The following is a 6,270-nucleotide window of genomic DNA, read 5'->3' as shown; positions in this document are numbered from 1 at the left end:
GGGTAATAAGTACCGACTATAATCGCTGACTGTTACCATACGGCTCTTTCACTATTAATTATTGTGAAATTGTATTTGTTATCATGAAACAGTCGTTTGATCGCACTGAAAAAGGGGTGGCACCTGTTAACAAACTGAGCCCAACTGGGCTCGTCTGTGCGCCCAATTTACCGGCAGTGCTTTACCTTTACGTTCAGTCATACAATAGTTGGGCTACTTACTGTTGCGGTTTGTTTTATTTCCGAGCTGGAGAATATTGAGAAAGGATCGTACTGTCCAGTTTTGTCATCGTTTAGTCACCGCTAAAGTATGCAATTTGGAACATCGTGGTGAAGAAGTCGTCAATTTTTGGTGCTAGAATCAGGTAAGAAATGTTTGATCGTTTTTAGATTTTTTTGTGTAAAGAATTAGGCCTATTCGTTTTAAGGTAAAACATTCAAAGATTGAGACAAGAACAGACGATGAGAATGAGAGAGTTTGGAAATAAGAAGGCGGCAACGCTAGTCATCTTGTCGTTTGCCTGGTGGTCGTACGTGTTGACCAATGGGCTGACACAGTGACACGGTGACACAGACAAGATGACAGTTGCTGACCCAATTTCAAGTAGACGAACTAAGGAATAAAAGGTTTAAAATGAGTGTTTTTGGTGGCATTCCCTTTTGGTTTGTGTTTTATCAGTTGTTTATACTAAAATTATAAAAATGGGCGTTTTTTATTCTTGGTCCATCAGTCAGGTAGTTTTTGTTTAGGAAATTAATTAGCAATTATTAGGGCCAGTGTTAAAAAGGTGGCCCAAATTAATTATTATTTGTTTGTAGAATTTAGCAATTGCCAATTGCTTCACCAACCAAAAGGACGTTGTTAGTTTATTACTTTAAAATAAAACAGTTCGGCCAATAAAACAAGAACAATTTAGGGGTTGTTTTATTTTCCTTCTTTGAGGTTTGATCTTAAGCTTCTTGAATAGACTTGTTAAAGCGAGATGTTGTCGTTTTATTTGTTAAAAAACTGAAGTAGGTAGGCCCCTAAACATTATGATTTATACTTTGTTGTGATCAGAATTTGCCTAATAATAATAATTATACTTTATTTCAGTCTGCTCTGTACACACTGAACAATTTCAATTCTATTTAGTTAGAATAGACATGATAGAAGTAACAAAATCTATCAATCAGTTGCTCACTCAACTCAAAACAGCTTTTATCTAATTATTTTGAAATTGTTCATACAGAAATGTTTGATGGAATCACACGTACACAATTTACAATACAAAGACTGAACTGTTTCATTCTTCAAATGTTTCACTATGCAGAATGTGTCAATATGTTGTATTGCCAAATAAATTGTGTGCGTCATAATGGCATTGTCCTTGAGCTGTGAAGGTGGGTTGTGGGGGGGGGGGGGGGTAAGGAGAGGGGGGCAGCAAAAGGTGAAATTAGGAATCACTGAGTGAATAGTGAATGTAGTGATGAGTCAGTCACTGTCTGGGGATATACCAAACTATCAATCATAACTCCAGTACAAAGTCCGTCATTACAAAGCCTTGAACTCGGAGATATTAAGAGGTATGCTGTAGATGGATTAAAGTGAAATATGGTTATGAAACTAAGAGCATTGATAACATTGTCAATAAGATTTAGGCCTACAATTTCATAAAGCTGTTAAACAGAAAATAGCCTACTGCTTGACAAATTTCTTTGCTAAGCAAAAAATATAGAAACCAAAGGTAGTTTGAGCTGGTAACCTGTTTGCTTTCCTGTACTTAGTAAGTTTCTGTGCTTAGTACCGTAGTAGCAGCTTTATGAAAGTTGGCCTTGGATGGTTGATAATCTACTGAAACCAAAGGGGGCGGGGTGGACGGGGGCAAGGGTCAGATAGGTAAAATTGTCTATGCATTTATGTAGGTCTCCGAGTTAGGTTGGGAGGCAAGGTTGCAAGGAAACTATAATTGTTGATGATTTGGCAGTCGCAAAACAATTAAATAGAGATTTTATTGATGTAAAAAACAACACTTTAGTGTAGTTTGCTTTAAATCTGACACTGACATACAAATACCTAAGTTAGCTAATTATAATGTTATACAGTTATCGCTGAAAATGAAACCTCCATTTCAAAGAACTGATGTTGCTCTCCCTTTAAATATTTTGATGTTTACTTTGATGTGAAGGCCTCGGGATGAGTCAGCCCTCATGGCCTTCAGTCTAGGCATTCAGAGAGAGCAGGGTCCCTGTTTCAATGTTTTATGTAGAGAGTCCAATGTCTCATCATACAGTGTTTCCTTGAGCTCTCACAGTCTCCCTACGTTGTACTCAAACAGATGGTCATATCCCAATGGACGGTTGGGGGTTTTCTTCTCTGCAGAGACAAATCTATTGTATTTTTGTTTATAAATGTTTATTCTCCAAATGTTGACAGAACTCAACTCTCGAATTTTGTAAAACACGCTGAATATAATCACAAGGGAAATAAATAATAAATAAATAAATAGAAAGAAAGTCTTGATCTTAATATAAATTAGGACGAGGTTAGCATGTTGGAGATGTAATTACTGGCTGGTTGACTATACTAAAATTGAAGACACATATAATTGTAAATACAAAATGTACGAGTTCCCTTTTACTGACAATAGGTTTTGGGTTTCAATATTCCCTGTGAAAATATCAGACACATCCTGCTCAGATAAAACTGACATAAATATTCCCTTTCATTTCAGTACATGGTTACTGTAGGACCTTACTGTTATTCCTGTCTCGTTAGATAATATTACATACTGTAGATCTAGGCCCTCTATAAAATCAATGAAAATAAATTGTGAAAAATTAATTTTAGTTTGGTATTGTTAAATTCCTTTGTTGTTGGCATTTTGGGTTTTCCCAGTTTGGTTGTGCCCTACTTATTATGTGATGATCTCATCTTAATAATGAAATCACCAGACAATGTCATGAGTCTGAAGGCAATCAACCACATCCCATTCCCTGTACACGTCCTGGTTTGGGGGGGGGGGGTGATCGGATGACTGGTCCCTCACTGCTCTAAAAACAGACATCAGAAAATAAAGTTCAAATTATCTTTAAAGCTGAGTAAGATTGCATGTAAACCTTCTGTTTTAGGCCTTCTTGTGAAGACACCACGGTGTTGAAGTAATGTACAGTCTGTAGATGGTGATTCTTTTATTGAAACGCGCCAAATTTTATGGCTCTCAGTGATGGCTCTACAGTCTGCTTACCATAATTAAAGAATGCAGTTAGCAAGGAATTTCTTGTCAGTGGGTATGCCTACTCCAATACTAGGCATTCTTTGCTAGGTGCAGACATTCAGCGTTTACCCTGCAAGTGGTGGATGGTGATAGTAAACACAGAATACTTTGGCAGTAAGCAGAGCCATAGGCTCTAATGTTGTCATTGGGAAATTTGTTTTAAAATTCTGTCCTTACTTTCCTCGCCAGCTTGTCTCTCCTGCCAGTGTTGCAGTTTATACCAACGACTTCAAATGACCCTGTAATTTTTTAAGGTCACAGATTTATTTATTTTTGTTAGAACAATCCTGAATCAGCTTTGGAATGTACAGGAAAATACTGGGATAAAATGGGTACTTTTGTCTTGCTCTCCTCTCTGTTGGCATTGCCCTCCAGTATGTCATGGAAACGTAGGACTGGGCCTACTACATTGAACATCAGGTTGTGAAATGGGTATATAGGGCTGGGCCTACATCAGGTTGTGAAATGGGTATATAGGGCTGGGCCTACATCAGGTTGTGAAATGGGTTTATAGGGCTGGGCCTACATCAGGTTGTGAAATGGGTTTATAGGGCTGGGCCTACATCAGGTTGTGAAATGTTGTCTTCATTAATCAATCATTTCCAATCGACAAATGTATTGAGAATACTACACATTTATACAGAAATGTCTTCAAGACGACTCCACACTCACTTGAAGTTTTACATGACAAACCACCTGCCTACCTAATGCTACACGTAGCCTATCCTGTAAAATTCAATCATGCCGATTTTCCATTACAATCTAGAGTATTGGGGCACATGAACTTTACCCTTTCAGGTTTATGTGATAGTGGTGGGTGTAGTTTTTATCAGATGTTATTTGTATACAATTTGGGGGCATTATTTACACTTCAAGGTTTCTGTACTTTGTACAGGTACATTGTAAGGATACGTGTGTAAATTTACTATCATGAATGTCAATAAAGCAAGTAGGATTTTTTCCCATACTCTGTGAAAGGGATGTGTTACTGTTAATCTTCTGACATACAAACATTTACTGAAGACATGGGTAGGTCTACATACTTTCAATTTAGTTTTAAAATGTTCCATTTTAGAAGAGAAAAAACCCCACTTCCGACAAAAAAGTGTTACCTCAGGGGTCTGTCTAAAACTTTAAGCCCAATTTACCAAAACGTTTCAGATTGTTTTTGAAAGCAAATGAATGAAAGCAAATGAGGAGCATATGAAAATGTAAATTTGTCAGGTAAAAAAATTAATTAAACTGTAGATCAAGAGCCAGACATGTTATCATAAATTGTATGGCCTCGCTGAATGCAGTATTTCTCTATTGTAACTGTGTCAAAACACAGATCCCATAGGCCAGTACACTATACCTGCAATATGTGGAGTGCTTACATTTGCATTGTAAACAAAGTTGTTATGATTGCCAAGTATTCAAGCATGTATGCAGATGGTCGGTTATTTACTTTATGGGATGTGCAAGTTATTCATGAATTGTAAACAATGCATTCTTGATAGAAAGGGCCCAGCATGCCTAGTGTGGTTCCAGCGCTAGACACCCAGGACTGTATGCTTCATTTTTGAAAGGACAAGGGCACCACACTATGAGGAAAAAACCATTTCTATTGGAGCATTTCAAGGGCACAAAGGCAATGACTAGGGGGCAGGCAATCGCCTCCGTTGCCTCCATCCATAAAGTCTAGAATATCAGGCCTGCAGATTATTGTAAAACATAATTCCTTACTCTTGAATCCCTCACAGACTAAAGTCCTTTTCATTCACACTATAGAAGATCTTTGTGTTGAAAACGTCTGAAACATGTAATCAAAGTCATTCAGGCAATGGTTCTGGTGTGGCTGATTAATTGAAAACAATGCGCTTGCTCTACAGTCTGGATTAACCTTTTCACACTACAACATTTCAACATGGTGAACTGATCCAAGTAGAGTGCTCAATCTGTGTTCTAACCATCTAACCCTGCTCGGGAGGTGGGTTGAGAACTCTAGCTCGGTGTAGAAATTCTGACGTTATTTTTCAAACTATTCCCTGACCTACTTATTAGGCCCCTATCTGATGCATTTACACGCCTTAGACCAAGGACCAGATAAGAGACAAATCTTCCTTCTGTTTTCATTCTAATATTGATGATAATGAGGACTACAGTTTTGAGTTAATGAGAAGTTACCCAATTTCCATTCATAGATCTGATAAATAAATAAAAACAGTCCACATGGATCTCGTTGTTAAGTTGGACTAAATTAATTATTTATAATTTAGGGCAGTAAATAATCAGAAAGTGTCCTAGAGAGATCTCAAGGGGTGACAAAAATGTGGTTCATCTTTGGCCCGAGATTCACTGCGCATCTTGGATTTCTAGACCCCCTTTAATGAGTTGATTAATTAGTTTGCGGTTGTCTTTCATTGCTCAGCTTCAGCGATACCGCAAGATGAGAGGGATAAATTTAATTGCGATTGAATTTGAAACATGTGTATGAGTCATCTAATTGAGCGACATGGTCTTTGAGACTTTAATTTGGAGTGCCGTCAAGGTTTAGAGGTTTCTGAAGATAAATTGTTTCCTTAGTCCTTGAATAAAAGAAAAGGTTGCTTGACTATTTCAATTTGGTGTCGCCTAATTTAGGCCTTAAACATTTTATCATGAAAGCTTTCCTACAATTAAAGAGTTGAATAGGCACATATTTTCTCCAAACAGAATACATCAAAATCACATTACCAAAAGATGAATACGTCATATATTTGTTGAAGCTTTTAAAGAAACAGTGAACACAAAATCGTTTGAAATTCACAGACTCCAAGAAGTGACCCCACCACACTGAATACACAAAATCCTTTTTAATAGATATTTTGTTTGATCAAGGTTTGATTGTTCCTGTAGACTACAGGACATACTTGGTTTCCAGGAACATTTTCCCCTTCAACCCTACAAATATGCACAGCCCTACTGCAGTAGGTTTGTGGTTTTGCCCGAAGCTATTCAATGTCTGGGAAAGTGCATTTTGTTCCCTACTAGGC

The 6,270-nt window shown here is 37.5% G+C and overlaps 1 protein-coding gene across 2 annotated transcripts in view; it reads left to right on the top strand.

Moving 5' to 3' along the window:
* The first annotated feature begins 228 nt into the window (after nt 1-228).
* Nucleotides 229-6,270, top strand: part of LOC117299224 — a 59,413-nt gene continuing 53,371 nt past the window's right edge. For both annotated transcript variants that reach the window (XM_033782688.1, XM_033782687.1), the window contains exon 1: nt 229-364. The gene's annotated coding sequence lies outside the window, so the exon portion shown is untranslated. The remainder of the gene's footprint in view (nt 365-6,270) is intronic.

This window comes from Asterias rubens, chromosome 14 (genome assembly GCF_902459465.1).
Source record: "Asterias rubens chromosome 14, eAstRub1.3, whole genome shotgun sequence".
NCBI classification, from domain to species: domain Eukaryota; kingdom Metazoa; phylum Echinodermata; class Asteroidea; order Forcipulatida; family Asteriidae; genus Asterias; species Asterias rubens.
This window is presented reverse-complemented; position numbering and strand designations above follow the sequence as displayed.